Below are 16,398 nucleotides of genomic sequence, written 5' to 3'. Positions count from 1 at the left end.
GTTGAGGTTAGGGTTAGATAAAGGGGTATAAGGGTTAGGGTTAGATAAGGGGGTATAAAGGTTAGGATTAGGTTAGGGTTAGATAAGAGGATATAAGGGTTAGGGTTAGAAATAAGGGGATGTAAGGGTTAAATATAGGGATATAAAGGGTTGAGCTTAGGGTTAGATAAGGGGGTATAAAGGTTAGGGTTGAATAAGGGGGTATGAGGATTAGGGTTAGATAAAGGGATATGAGGGTTAGGGTAGGGGTTAGGTAAGAAAGGTGCAGAGGTTGAGGTGAAAGTGAAAGATTAGGGTTGGGACCTGAGAACTGGGGCTTGGAGTTAGAGTTAAGATCAACCCAAGAATCAGGGTCAGATATAGGGTCTAGAGGTTAGGGTTAGGCATGAGGATCTATAAATTAGGGTAGATAATTAGGATTTTAGAATTAGGGTTGAATATAAGGGTCTAGGATAGGGAATCAGGATTTCGAGGAGTAGAATTTCAGGAGTGGGGAACCGCCCGACAAACACACAAATAAAAAGTACCGATACAGGGCAATAATAAGTGCTACTACACAAAGGCAAGACCACAATAAACGGATCAACGTCCCACACTGAGTGTAAAAATAAGTGCTATCAAATTCAGATAAGTGCTCAAAAAAAGTAAAATAAAACCACGCCACACTAAAAGATACAGAAAATTAATATACATAAAATAAATACCATCATAAATGCTAAAAAAGCATATAAAAATATATATAAATCATAAATAAACGATTAAAAAGAGACATAATTAAGTATAAAAATAAATGCTTTGATAAATAAATAGACAAACATACCCCACTAAATATACAAGTGCTTTCAACTCAAAATAAGTGCTATGGGGGTATATAAAAAAGATAAGGTAAGACCACGCCACAATAAATAAATAATAATAACATAAATCTAATCATATAAATAAAATAAGTGCCATAATATTAATAATAAGTGCTTGAAAACATATATAAAAAATAAATAAATAATTAAATTATTTGGTAAACTAACATTTATCTTGCGCGGTTCTCCCACAGCCCCCCACTATCCTATCCCCCAACCAAAAACTCCACTCATCCAACCCCACCAGAGATGGCACCTCCCACCAGGTAAATAAGCCAGAATAAATTTAATATTTTTCATTCAGGCCCTTGGGATCTATTGTTTGGAGGCGCCCAATCCAAATTCTTTCCATCCCCTGTCGTTGTTTCCTAGACCAGCCCCCGTTTGTCTCCAGACCAAAGATACTCAAATGATCAATTGCATGTAGGCTAAAATGTAAATACAACACAGTGCTCTTATTACCTTTAGCCATATTGTATAGGTGTTGTTTTAGTCTAGCCTGTAGTGCATTCTTGGTTTCTCCTATATACATCTTTTGGCACAATTTGCACTTAATTACATAAATCAAGTTTACCGTTGACAATTCGATTCTCTGTCTTATAGGGAACCCCAAGCCCGAGAAGGCATTAGTAATATATTTTGGTCTCTCCAGATATTTTTCCAATTTGTTGGGTACCTCTTTCGGCCGGAAGGCAGAGTGGACTAATTTATCCCCAAGGTTTTTATTTTTCCTATATGCTGAGATTATTCTACAATTCAACAGCCCATCCACCGCTTGTTGCGCTTCCCGGAAGTTAGACCTCAACGTCCTGCTAAATCCACCCAGACTCCCAGAGTATGTAGCAACAAATGGTATCAGATTATGTGTTTCTGCTGTTTTATTGTAACCTTCTTCCATTCCGAATAATTTTCCTACCTCTGCTTTTATCTCCCTAAGGAAACGTTTTGAATATCCCCGTGGCCTCAAAGCTTCAAAAAGAATGGTTGTTGCCTCCTCCACATGCTCACCCAATGTACAAATTCTGTTGAACCGGATCAACTGGGATTTAATTATCCCTCTAAAGGTATGTTTTGGATGATAACTTGCCTTATGTAGCAAAGCATGCCTATCTGTCTCCTTAAAGAAGACTTTAGTAGCCAATGATTTAGTCTGCCCCTCAGAAGGTACAAAGAAAACCTGATTGTCTAAAACTCTAGTTTGTCTCTTTGTATATTGTGGGATATTGTAATTGCAGGATGATGTGTATTTAGGGATTCCAAGAAACACTCAAACTCCCTCATAGAATTCACCCAAATCCCAAAGATGTCATCCAAATACCTAAGATACAAAGAGGGGAGGGTCTTACACTTCACAAACACTGTCTCTTCCAAAAACACATATATAAGTTGGCAAAGGCTGGGGCAAACTTCTTCCCCATGGCCGTTCCATGGATCTGAAGATAAAACTTATCATTAAAATTAAAATCATTCCTCAAAAACTCAACTCCAACAAATCTAAGATTTCTTTATCCGGGCGCTGAGGGTCAGGAAACCTATCAAAGGCCCGTTTAACTGCCCGCAGTCCCAAAGGGGTATCAATATTTGTGTATAGTGAGTTGATATCTATTGAAATAAAAACGCCCCCAATGGTAGTTCAAGACCTTTAAGTTTACCAACAAAATCATATGTATCTTTTACATAGGAAGCATGCTTCTGTGATAGTGGATTGATGAAATAATCAATATATTCAGCAATTCGATATGATTCCGATCCACAGTCACTAACAATTGGGCGTCCACTAGGGATCTGAAATGGCACCGACCACTCTTCCAAAGGTTTATGGATTTTTGGGAGGAGATAAAATTGTCGCGGTCTAGGTACATCTGGGCCCAGAAGATAGGTATATTGCTTTGAAATGATAAACTTTTTTTCAAGCAATTCCAACAATATCATCTTAATCATGTTTTTGGTTTCAGATTGAATAGAGTGATCTAATGCAACATAATTTTTCGGGTTATTCAGTTGTCTGTTAGCTTCCAATAAGTACTGTACTCTATCCATGATTACAATATGTGATCCTTTATCTGCAGGCTTAATAACTATATTCCGGTTTGACCCCAACAATTTAATAGTGTCTGACTCCGATACCGTCATATTCCCCCCAGTTACCGGCCCAGGTCGGAAGCGCCTAAATGCCTCGAGATCCTTCCTAATCAATGTTTAGATGGATGGAGATATCGATTGTATTCTGGGTTCCCAAACCGAGGGATCTGTAAACGGTACAAACGGAATGTCAGTATCATAATTAAAATGATCCAACAATTTCAGCCTCCTATGATATATGTGTAAGTCCCTACGAAGCTCCATCCGGTCTAAAATTCCGGGAGTGGGGATAAAAGACAATCCCCGTTCCAATACATTTCTTTCTATCTCAGAAAGCATATATGAGTGCGAGAGATTAGTAATGTTTGAAGGTGGAGCTGTATTAAAGCACTGTTCTCCCCTTACCTGTTTAAATTATCCAACTAAAAATTTAAGATGGTATGTCCTGTTTCAGGTGTCCAATGTACTGGGTCCCGTGGCAATGTGTGAAACCTAAGTTTACTAATCTCAGGTAAATAATTACATTGCTCTAGGATCCTTCGATTAAGTTGATCCAAGAGTGACTGTTGCTGTTTTTCCAGTCTATCTGAGTAGTTAATAATAGGCACAGAGTATTGCATTAGGAAATGTACTTTCTGCCACTTTCAACAGTTGTTGTAGTTGCTTCCAGGAGGTCAACGCCAGCTGTTTCAACAGGCAGTTGTTTAGCCCTCCTGATAACACCACCTTCTCCACTGTTGGATGTTGTTCTAGTTTTTCTACTACTCCTTTTAAGTGGTGGAATGTAGCCCCAGGGAAGCCATCTGCTTGCACTCTGGAATCGGTAAACCCAGGTATCCGTGAAATATTAGAGTCTCCAATTATAACAATTGGTTTTCTAATTGTAAGTTCCCAATCCAAAATGTTCCTGGTAGAATTTGGGTGTCTAACTGGTTCAAGGTTAATTGATCCCGGCCTCCTAACAGGTAAATTAATCACCGGGATAGAGGAGGAAGAGGAGGAAACCCCTGGGTAGGCTTCGGCTGATATGAGTCCCACTATTTTACTCTTACCTCGGCCAAGAGGAGAAGTCCCCGAGGGGAGTAACAGCGGGGAAACCGGAGCGGCGGTAAATTGGGACCGCCCTGGGGGCTCAGACAAGGACGTATTCAGGAAAAGTTCAGTTTTGTCGTCACTTATCATCATCTGTTCCTCCCCCTCTAGGTTCCCAATCGCAACCTCACACGGGTCCCGCTCCCCTCCAACTCCAGGTTCCTCCTGGCCAGAGTCAGACAGAGGCAATAGTATTACTCCATTGTAGGACAACATTGCTATATAAGAACCTCTCAGGGCCATTAACAAGAGCCTGCCTCACCTGTGTTTGTTTTCCAATCTCCACCCCCCTTGGGACCAACTCTATTGTTAATGGATCTCCAGCCAATGCTTGGGGTCTAGGGGAATATGTTTCAGCCATAACCGAGATAGTTTTCCCCCTCTGGGAGACTGAATCCAGCTCTAAAGCTGGTAGACTTGGGGGCATCCTAGGGGTGCTCCTCTTTGGTCCGTTCTTAGCCCCACCCTTAACTAAACCACTTGCTGGACTACCATTTCCCACTCCCACCACATTACTGGGGGCTGGAGACAGGACACCCGACAAGGGCGGGAAGGCCTCCATAGTCAATTGGCCTGGACCTACCACCTCGCTAGCACTTGCCTTTGGGAGCATAGCCTGTAACGTTGCCACTGAGGACTCTAAACTTAAGTCTACATCTTACCCTTGCCCAAGAAACCGCTCGATCAAAGGAGTTAGTATCGAATCTCCCCACCTCCTGTAGCCCTGCTGCCAGAACTGAATCATAGTGGTCCACTAAGATGCACATATTAGTGTCCATCCAGTGGTCCGTATTCTCCTTTACCAGTTCCAAAACAGTGGGATTGGGTGAGGAAGGTTTGATAAAAGCCGTAAGTCTCACCACCTGCTTCATCATGCCAGGCGGGAAAGACCTTTTCCTGTGATGCCGGGCTATCTACTGAGAATATTGCAAAATGTGCTTTCACCGAAAAGCTATTTTAAAATCGGACATATCGAGTGCATAGAGGAGTTCTGTATCTATAATTCTTAAAATAATTGTTGTGCTTTTTGTGAACGTTTATCGTGAGTAATTTAGTAAATTCACCGGCAGTGTTCGGTGGGAATGCTAGTAACATGCTAGTCACCTGCTAATGTAAAAAGCTGGTTTTTGATATAAATATGAACTTGATTGAACAAAACATGCATGTATTGTATAACATAATGTCCTAGGGTTGTCATCTGATGAAGATCATCAAAGGTTAGTGCTGCATTTAGCTGTGGTTTTGGTTTTTGTGACATTATATGCTAGCTTGAAAAATGGGTGTCTGATTTATTTCTGGCTCGGTACTCTGCTGACATAATCTAATGTTTTGCTTTCGTTGTAAAGCCTTTTTGAAATCGGACAGTGTGGTTAGATTAACGAGAGTCTTATCTTTAAAATGGTGTAAAATAGTCATATTTTTGAAAAATTTAAGTAATATCATATCTAAGGTATTTGAATAACGCGCCACAGGATTCAACTGGCTGTTGAGTAGGTGGGACACAAGCGTCCCACCTAGCCCATAGAGGTTAAGGGATGGTTAACCTGTTATGGCTAGGGGGCAGTATTTTCACAGCCGGATAAAAAACGTACCCGATTTAATCTGATTATTACTCCTGCCCAGAAACTAGAATATGCATGTAATTATTAGCTTTGGATAGAAAACACTCCAAAGTTTCTAAAACTGTTTGAATGGTGTCTGTGAGTATAACAGAACTCATTTGAGAAGATTCCATGCAGGAAGTGTCCCGTCTGACAATTTCTTGCCCTTCTTGATTATCTCTATCCATTACAGAGGATCTCTGCTGTTACGTGACACTTCCTACGGCTCCCATGGGCTCTCAGAAGGCGGCAAAAAGCTGAATCGTGGCTTTGCAGGCTCTGGCTGAAAAAAAGTAGCGCGTTTGGGTAGTGGCTGGTCACAGTACTGTGAGACTCAGGCTCGTGCCCGCGTCGACCCCATGCTTTGTTTTCTTTCGTCTGTTTACCTAAACGCAGATTCCCGGTCGGAATATTATCGCATTTTTACGAGAAAAATGGCATAAAAATTGATTTTAAACAGCGGTTGTCATGCTTCGAAGTATGGTAATTGAATATTGGCCTTTGGTCGGTGTTCAGACGGACGGTTCCTCCCGCCCCACGTGGAATTGCCTCTATCGGGGGAGCCCCTGTCGGAGACGGTTATCCACGCCTTGATGACAAGCTTCAGCCGCGCTCCGTTCGTGCGAGATCTAGCCGACCCGTCTGTCTCAGTGGCCCTACATTGGTGTTCCGGTTCGGGGAGTGGAGTACCCAGGTAGCTATGCCTGCGGATGACGTTCACCCATGCCGTACCGGCGCCAGAAACACATGTATTTCTCAAACCCTGTCTTTTATCCACGTTGATGGTGTTCCGAATAAACCCTCCAGCTAAGACAAGATACCTGATTAAGCGGTGCCCCGGCACCTGTGGCTCTGGCCACGGGCAGTTCAGGGCCTCCCGCTGGGCGCACGGTGGATTGACCTAGGGCCTCCTCCCCTCACGGGATAGGAGTGGTCCCTGGCTGTTCTCCGCTTAGTGTGCCCAGGTACAACCTCTATGTTGTGAGTGGCTTTCTGGTTGATCCTGCCAGTAGCATATGCTTGTCTCAAAGATTAAGCCATGCAAGTCTAAGTACACACGGCCGGTACAGTGAAACTGCGAATGGCTCATTAAATCAGTTATGGTTCCTTTGATCGCTCCAACGTTACTTGGATAACTGTGGCATTTCTAGAGCTAATACATGCAGACGAGCGCTGACCTCCGGGGATGCGTGCATTTATCAGACCCAAAACCCATGCGGGCCAATCTCGGTTGCCCCGGCCGCTTTGGTGACTCTAGATAACCTCGAGCCGATCGCGCGCCCTTTATGGCGGTGACGTCTCATTCGAATGTCTGCCCTATCAACTTTCGATGGTACTTTCTGTGCCTACCATGGTGACCACGGGTAACGGGGAATCAGGGTTCGATTCCGGAGAGAGAGCCTGAGAAACGGCTACCACATCCAAGGAAGGCAGCAGGCGCGCAAATTACCCACTCCCGACTCGGGGAGGTAGTGATGAAAAATAACAATACAGGACTCTTTCGAGGCCCTGTAATTGGAATGAGTACACTTTAAATCCTTTAACGAGGATCCATTGGAGGGCAAGTCTGGTGCCAGCAGCCGCGGTAATTCCAGCTCCAATAGCGTATCTTAAAGTTTCTGCAGTTAAAAAGCTCGTAGTTGGATCTCGGGATCGAGCTGGCGGTCCGCCGCGAGGCGAGCTACCACCTGTCCCAGCCCCTGCCTCTCGGCGCCCCTCGATGCTCTTAATACATTCTATACAACCATGTGGATGCAAGTCTCAAGCTGAGGCTATTATATAAACAGTTTTATGGTAATATGGCTATATTGTCTCTTCTGAGTATCACAAAATTGTACCAAGCAGACCAGTTCGTAGCTGGATTCTTCACCAGTCTTCCATACCTTCTCCAGAACACAAATGTCGCTTGGCTCCCCAATTCTGTGAGTTGGAAGAATTTCCTGTGTCTCTCTATGGGCCATGTGGCCAGAGACTCTCCTGGAATTTTACCACTCCTTCACACAGGGACTGGGTGAGGGAAGGTAGGTTGGGGGATGGTGCAAAGGGGGGGAGGGGGTCAACTGTCCTCCCTGTACTCAAAAAGGCCAACGTCATGACATACCCCCCCTGGTGGTTTGGATCTTGTTTATCCTGCAAGTTACAAATCAACATAAAATCATGACCACGTGATGTCCCGTTGGTAGAACTGTTATAGGCTCTCTGGAAGCGGAGCAGTCCACCACAAGGATGGGCAGTTGATGTCCGGTTGGTGATCGCCGTTGCGGTCTCCTCTAGTGGTGTACCTTGGTAGGTTCCCTGGAAGCTGCAAAGTACCCCAGGAAGGGCCAGGGGATGTCCTGGTTGGTGATCGCCGTTGCGGTCCCCCCCTCTGGTGGTTTACCTTGGTGGGCTCTCTGACAGCGGGCATGCCGCCACAAGGATAGGCTGTGGGTGTCCGGATTTGGGGTCGCTGTTCCGGACCCATCGTCCAGACTGGAAGATCTGGGCAGTAACTTAGGCAGATGTTAACAACGCACACACACTCATGAAATATATATAATTACATTCATTCCCCAATGAGCGGCGTTGTGGCAATAAGTGATGGTTGTATGGGGACTTTGTTTATGGCTCTATCACTTCCTAAGTGTCAAAGGAACTGAACCGAAAAGGAATGAAAGCATAAACAAAACAAAAAAATATACAAAATATAGTTCTCACACAAAAAAAAATCATCTAATTGGACTGTATTCTATATATGTCCAATGTTCTGGCAAAATGATTATCATGGCATTGTCTCTAATGACATATCTAGGGTTTTTCCTACTTGGTGTGTTGCTTAGGCGCTATCCTAAGTTTAACTATATGATAAGTCTACAGCTGTAATGCACTAGTTTTGGGCAGTCTACAGGGATGACCTATGGACTTCTGGTTAGATAACTGGTGAGTGCTGTAGAGTCAAAGGCCTAGAAGTAAATGTTCAACTTTACTAAGGCTGGTATATTGCTTGGGCCCTTAACCTCTATGGGCTAGGTGGGACGCTTGCGTCAGCAGAGTACCAAGCCAGAAATAATCAGACACCCATTTTTCAAGCCAGCATATAATGTCACCAAAACCCAGAAGACAGCTAAATGCAGCACTCACCTTTGATGATCTTCATCAGATGACAACCCTAGGACATTATGTTATACAATACATGCATGTTTTGTTCAATCAAGTTCATATTTATATCAAAAACCAGCTTTTTACATTAGCATGTGACGTTCAGAACTAGCATACCCCCCGCAAACTTCCGGGGAATTCGCTAACATTTTACTAAATTACTCACGATAAACGTTCACAAAAAAGCATAACAATTATTTTAAGAATTATAGATACAGACCTCCTCTATGCACTCGATATGTCCGATTTTAAAATAGCTTTTTGGTGAAAGCACATTTTGCAATATTCTAAGTACATAGCCCAGGCATCACGGGCTCGCTATTTAGACACCCGGCAAGTTTAGCACTCACCATAATCATATTTACTATTATAAAAGTTTCATTAAATTTTGTTGTCTTCGTCAGAATGCACACCCAGGACTGCTACTTCAATAACAAATGTTGGTTTGGTCCAAAATAATCCATCGTTATATCCGAATAGTGGCGTTTTGTTCGTGCGTTCCAGACACTATCCGAAATAGTAAAGAAGTGTCGCGCGCATGGCGCAATTCGTGACAATAAAATTCTAAATATTCCATTACCGTACTTCGAAGCATGTCAACTGCTGTTTAAAATCAATTTTTACGACATTTTTCTCGTAGAAAAGCGATAATATTCCGACAGGGAATCTCCTTTTCGGCAAACAGAGGAAAAAATCCCAAAGGCGGGGGCGGTCGGGGTCACGAGCATAAGCCCAGTGTCCCTTGATCGGCCACTTGAGAAAGGCGATAATGTGTTTCAGCCTGGGGCTGGAATGACGACATTCTGTTTTTTCCCGGGCTCTGAGCGCCTATGGACGACGTGGGAAGTGTCACGTTAGAGCAGAGATCCTTAGTAAATGATAGAGATGGAAAAGAGGTTCAAGAAATGGTCAGACAGGCCACTTCCTGTAAAGGAATCTCTCAGGTTTTGACCTGCCATTTGAGTTCTGTTATACTCACAGACACCATTCAAACAGTTTTAGAAAATTTAGGGTGTTTTCTATCCATATGTAATAAGTATATGCATATTCTAGTTACTGGGTAGGAGTGGTAACCAGATTAAATCGGGTATGTTTTTTATCCAGCCGTGTCAATACTGCCCCCTATCCTAAACAGGTTAAGCCGCGACAGCAAACTGACGATGAGTGTTGACAAATGAATATTGAGCAAAATGAGGTCAATTAATATTTTAAAAGAGAAAATGAAAAAATAAAACTTAAAAAAGAATGGAGCTCATTTATTTTGAGTCGATTGATGCATCAGTACGTGAATCAAAGTAAACGAACGTAAAAAATACCCATTCAAATCGATCAGTTTTCAACTAGAGAGATTGAAACGCGTCGTATCTGTCTCAAGCCTCCGTAACTGTTTATGTTACAACTCCACATCTGCAATAAATGGTGGTGGAGCTAGAGCGGTGTTTGTCAAACCATGAGACATACCAATAATCGGTCTTCTCACAAAAACATCTGTAGCATCTGAACCGTTTGACTTACACTCCCTGGAAAGGGGAGACCCTCTCGAACACGGTGGTGTTCTCAATTTGTCTCTACGTCCCCCACAAGTGTCAGGGGACTCGTCTGAAGTCGGAACCCTCTATGTGCAAACATCTGTTTGTAGAATCCAAAATCTTTGGGCTACAGACTAATGTGACCCCACTTGTCACAATGTTCTCCGTTTTGCCCTACGTTTTCCACAAGTGTCACGGGACTAATCTGAAGGTAACAGGTACTGATTAAAATGATAGATTTTTTAACCAGGGACCTCTCGCACCCTAAACCATAATAGTACAACTATACCAACGATCCGTTTGGTCAAAGAATTTTCACTTTCCACAAAAATGACGGTCAGGATATGAATCGATGTCTCCATGTTGCTTACGAGCTTCGCATAGCATTGGTGGTATAGTGGTGAGCATAGCTGCCTTCCAAGCAATTGACCCGGGTTTGATTCTCGGCCAATGCAGAGCATGAGATATTCACTAGTTTTAGGGGCTGGGTGTCATTTCAAGTGTATTACATTGGAATCAATGTCCTTGTTCGTGGAAGTCAGATTTGCTCTTAGTTTTTGCAGGTTTTCGAAATGAAGTGCGATATTGAGCCAACTAGTGAATATCACAATAGATACGCAGTCCATCGCCTAAACCATTCAGCCACCTTGTCCTGCGCCCAAGAGGTGGCTGTTTGCAACCAGTGGCCAGAGATCTGCCTGTCTGAACTTGTTAAAAGATCTGCAAAAGGGCTCATCCGGGATTTGAACCCGGGACCTCTCGCACCCAAAGCAAGAATCATACCCCTAGACCAATGAGCCTCAGACAAGAATAAAATTGTTTTGCTTTCTGCGGCAATTACAATGAGGATATCAATTGTTCTTGTCCATGGTGCTTGGAAAGATTGAACCTCATGTGAGTGTTTGTGCTATACTTGTGAGCATAGCAGTCTTCCAAACTGTTGACCAGGCTTCAGTTCAAATCTTTTGTATTTCATCTGCTGTGTCTTTCACATTCTGTCTTCTTAAGCCGCGACAGCAAACTGATGATGAGTGTTGACAAATGAATATTGAGCAAAATGAGGTCAATTAATATTTTAAAAGAGAAAATGAAAAAATAAAACTTAAAAAAGAATGGAGCTCATTTATTTTGAGTCGATTGATGCATCAGTACGTGAATCAAAGTAAACGAACGTAAAAAATACCCATTCAAATCGATCAGTTTTCAACTAGAGAGATTGAAACGCGTCGTATCTGTCTCAAGCCTCCGTAACTGTTTATGTTACAACTCCACATCTGCAATAAATGGTGGTGGAGCTAGAGCGGTGTTTGTCAAACCATGAGACATACCAATAATCGGTCTTCTCACAAAAACATCTGTAGCATCTGAACCGTTTGACGAATGGAGCTCATTTATTTTGAGTCGATTGATGCATCAGTACGTGAATCAAAGTAAACGAACGTAAAAAATACCCATTCAAATCGATCAGTTTTCAACTAGAGAGATTGAAACGCGTCGTATCTGTCTCAAGCCTCCGTAACTGTTTATGTTACAACTCCACATCTGCAATAAATGGTGGTGGAGCTAGAGCGGTGTTTGTCAAACCATGAGACATACCAATAATCGGTCTTCTCACAAAAACATCTGTAGCATCTGAACCGTTTGACCTACAACATCGTATGACCACTCCCTGGAAAGGGGAGACCCTCACGAACACGGTGGTGTTCTCAATTTGTCTCTACGTCCCCCACAAGTGTCAGGGGACTCGTCTGAAGTCGGAACCCTCTATGTGCAAACATCTGTTTGTAGAATCCAAAATCTTTGGGCTACAGACTAATGTGACCCCACTTGTCACAATGTTCTCCGTTTTGCCCTACGTTTTCCACAAGTGTCACGGGACTAATCTGAAGGTAACAGGTACTGATTAAAATGATAGATTTTTTAACCAGGGACCTCTCGCACCCTAAGCCATAATAGTACAACTATACCAACGATCCGTTTGGTCAAAGAATTTTCACTTTCCACAAAAATGACGGTCAGGATATGAATCGATGTCTCCATGTTGCTTACGAGCTTCACATAGCATTGGTGGTATAGTGGTGAGCATAGCTGCCTTCCAAGCAATTGACCCGGGTTCGATTCTCGGCCAATGCAGAGCATGAGATATTCACTAGTTTTAGGGGCTGGGTGTCATTTCAAGTGTATTACATTGGAATCAATGTCCTTGTTCGTGGAAGTCAGATTTGCTCTTAGTTTTTGCAGGTTTTCTAAATGAAGTGCTTTATTGAGCCAACTAGTGAATATCACAATAGATACGCAGTCCATCGCCTAAACCATTCAGCCACCTCGTCCTGCGCCCAAGAGGTGGCTGTTTGCAACCAGTGGCCAGAGATCTGCCTGTCTGAGCTTGTTAAAAGATCTGCAAAAGGCCTCATCCGGGATTTGAACCCGGGACCTCTCGCACCCAAAGCGAGAATCATACCCCTAGACCAACGAGAGTTAGACAAGAATAAAATTGTTTTGCTTTCTGCGGCAATTACAATGAGGATATCAATTGTTCTTGTCCATGGTGCTTGGAAAGATTGAACCTCATGTGAGTGTTTGTGCTATACTTGTGAGCATAGCAGTCTTCCAAACTGTTGACCAGGCTTCAGTTCAAATCTTTTGTATTTCATCTGCTGTGTCTTTCACATTCTGTCTTCTTAAACCGCGACAGCAAACTGATGATGAGTGTTGACAAATGAATATTGAGCAAAATGAGGTCAATTAATATTTTAAAAGAGAAAATGAAAAAATAAAACTTCAAAAAGAATGGAGCTCATTTATTTTGAGTCGATTGATGCATCAGTACGTGAATCAAAGTAAACGAACGTAAAAAATACCCATTCAAATCGATCAGTTTTCAACTAGAGAGATTGAAACGCGTCGTATCTGTCTCAAGCCTCCGTAACTGTTTATGTTACAACTCCACATCTGCAATAAATGGTGGTGGAGCTAGAGCGGTGTTTGTCAAACCATGAGACATACCAATAATCGGTCTTCTCACAAAAACATCTGTAGCATCTGAACCGTTTGACTTACACTCCCTGGAAAGGGGAGACCCTCACGAACACGGTGGTGTTCTCAATTTGTCTCTACGTCCCCCACAAGTGTCAGGGGACTCGTCTGAAGTCGGAACCCTCTATGTGCAAACATCTGTTTGTAGAATCCAAAATCTTTGGGCTACAAACTAATGTGACCCCACTTGTCACAATGTTCTCCGTTTTGCCCTACGTTTTCCACAAGTGTCACGGGACTAATCTGAAGGTAACAGGTACTGATTAAAATGATAGATTTTTTAACCAGGGACCTCTCGCACCCTAAGCCATAATAGTACAACTATACCAACGATCCGTTTGGTCAAAGAATTTTCACTTTCCACAAAAATGACGGTCAGGATATTGATAGATTTTTTAACCAGGGACCTCTCGCACCCTAAGCCATAATAGTACAACTATACCAACGATCCGTTTGGTCAAAGAATTTTCACTTTCCACAAAAATGACGGTCAGGATATTAATCGATGTCTCCATGTTGCTTAAGAGCTTCACATAGCATTGGTGGTATAGTGGTGAGCATAGCTGCCTTCCAAGCAGTTGACCAGGGTTCGATTCCCAGCCAATGCAGAGCATGAGATATTACCTAGGTTTAGGAGCTGGGTGTCATTTCAAGTGTATTACATTGGAATCAATGTCCTTGTTAGTGGAAGTCAGATTTGCTCTTAGTTTTTGCAGGTTTTCTAAATGAAGTGCGATATTGAGCCAACTAGTGAATATCCATCGCCTAAACCATTCAGCCACCTCGTCCTGCGCCCAAGAGGTGGCTGTTTGCAACCAGTGGCCAGAGATCTGCCTGTCTGAGCTTGTTAAAAGATCTGCAAAAGGGTTCATCCGGGATTTGAACCCGGGACCTCTCGCACCCAAAGCGAGAATCATACCCCTAGACCAACGAGCCTTAGACAAGAATAAAATTGTTTTGCTTTCTGCGGCAATTACAATGAGGATATCAATTGTTCTTGTCCATGGTGCTTGGAAAGATTGAACCTCATGTGAGTGTTTGTGCTATACTTGTGAGCATAGCAGTCTTCCAAACTGTTGACCAGGCTTCAGTTCAAATCTTTTGTATTTCATCTGCTGTGTCTTTCACATTCTGTCTTCTTAAGCCGCGACAGCAAACTGATGATGAGTGTTGACAAATGAATATTGAGCAAAATGAGGTCAATTAATATTTTAAAAGAGAAAATGAAAAAATAAAACTTAACCTCTATGGGACCGGCGGGACGAATTCGTCCCACCTACGTAACATCCACTGCCAGCCTGTGGCGCGATTTTCAAAATCTTCAAAATCCTATTACTTCAATTTCTCAAACATATGACTATTTTACAGCCATTTAAAGATAAGACTCTCGTTAATCTAACCACACTGTCCGATTTCAAAAAGGCTTTACAACGAAAGCAAAACATTAGATTATGTCAGCAGAGTACCAAGCCAGAAATAATCAGACACCCATTTTTCAAGCCAGCATATAATGTCACCAAAACCCAGAAGACAGCTAAATGCAGCACTCACCTTTGATGATCTTCATCAGATGACAACCCTAGGACATTATGTTATACAATACATGCATGTTTTGTTCAATCAAGTTCATATTTATATCAAAAACCAGCTTTTTACATTAGCATGTGACGTTCAGAACTAGCATACCCCCCGCAAACTTACGGGGAATTCGCTAACATTTTACTAAATTACTCACGATAAACGTTCACAAAAAGCATAACAATTATTTTAAGAATTATAGATACAGACCTCCTCTATGCACTCGATATGTCCGATTTTAAAATAGCTTTTTGGTGAAAGCACATTTTGCAATATTCTAAGTATATAGCCCAGGCATCACGGGCTCGCTATTTAGACACCCGGCAAGTTTAGCACTCACCATAATCATATTTACTATTATAAAAATGTCATTACCTTTTGTTGTCTTCGTCAGAATGCACACCCAGGACGTCTACTTCAATAACAAATGTTGGTTTGGTCCAAAATAATCCATCGTTATATCCGAATAGCGTCGTTTTGTTCGTGCGTTCCAGACACTATCCGAAATAGTAAAGAAGTGTCGCGCGCTTGGCGCAATTCCTGACAATAAAATTCAAAGTATTCAATTGCCGTACGTCGAAGCATGTCAACCGCTGTTTAAAATCAATTTTTACGTCATTTTTCTCGTAGAAAAGCGGTAAAATTCCGACAGGGAATCTCCTTTTCGGCAAACAGAGGAAAAAATCCCAAAGGCGGGGGCGGTCGGGGTCACGCGCATAAGCTAGTGTCTCTTGATGGGCCACTTGAGAAAGGCGATAATGTGTTTCAGCCTGGGGCTGGAATGACGACATTCTCTTTTTTCCCGGGCTATGAGAGCCTATGGACGACGTGGGAAGTGTCACGTTAGAGCAGAGATCCTTAGTAAATGATAGAGATGGCAAAGAAGTTCCAGAAATGGTCAGACAGGCCACTTCCTGTAAAGGAATCTCTCAGGTTTTGACCTGCCATTTGAGTTCTGTTATACTCACAGACACCATTCAAACAGTTTTAGAAAATTTAGGGTGTTTTCTATCCATATGTAATAAGTATATGCATATTATAGTTACTGAGTAGGAGTGGTAACCAGATTAAATCGGGTATGTTTTTTATCCAGCCGTGTCAATGCTGCCCCCTAGCCCTAACAGGTTAACCTCTCTAGGCTAGGCGGGACGAATTCGTCCCACCTACGTAACAGCCACGGCTATCCTGTGGCGCGATTTTCAAAACCTTAAAAATCCTATTACTTAAATTTCTCAAACATATGACTATTTTACAGCCATTTAAAGATAAGGCTCTCGTTAATCTAACCACACTGTCCGATTTCAAAAAGGCTTTACAACGAAAGCAAAACATTAGATTATGTCAGCAGAGTACCAAGCCAGAAATAATCAGACACCCATTTTTCAAGCCAGCATATAATGTCACCAAAACCCAGAAGACAGCTAAATGCAGCACTCACCTTTGATGATCTTCATCAGATGACAACCCTAGGACATTATGTTATAC

At 42.5% G+C, this 16,398-nt stretch overlaps 1 non-coding gene and 1 pseudogene across 1 annotated transcript; one reads left to right on the top strand and one right to left on the bottom strand.

Annotated features, from left to right (window-relative positions):
* The first annotated feature begins 6,625 nt into the window (after window positions 1-6,625).
* LOC145875898 (uncharacterized) lies at window positions 6,626-7,244 on the top strand (annotated as a pseudogene).
* A 3,783-nt stretch (window positions 7,245-11,027) lies between these two features.
* Window positions 11,028-11,099, bottom strand: trnap-ugg (transfer RNA proline (anticodon UGG)). The gene has a single exon. It is a non-coding gene; the product is annotated as a tRNA-Pro (tRNA).
* Between the last annotated feature and the right edge of the window lie 5,299 nt (window positions 11,100-16,398).

This window comes from Salmo salar, unplaced genomic scaffold (assembly GCF_965601325.2).
Source record: "Salmo salar unplaced genomic scaffold, fSalSal1 ptg000378l, whole genome shotgun sequence".
Taxonomy (NCBI): domain Eukaryota; kingdom Metazoa; phylum Chordata; class Actinopteri; order Salmoniformes; family Salmonidae; genus Salmo; species Salmo salar.
Note: the sequence above shows the minus strand (reverse complement) of the source record. Positions and strands in the feature narration are given on the sequence as shown.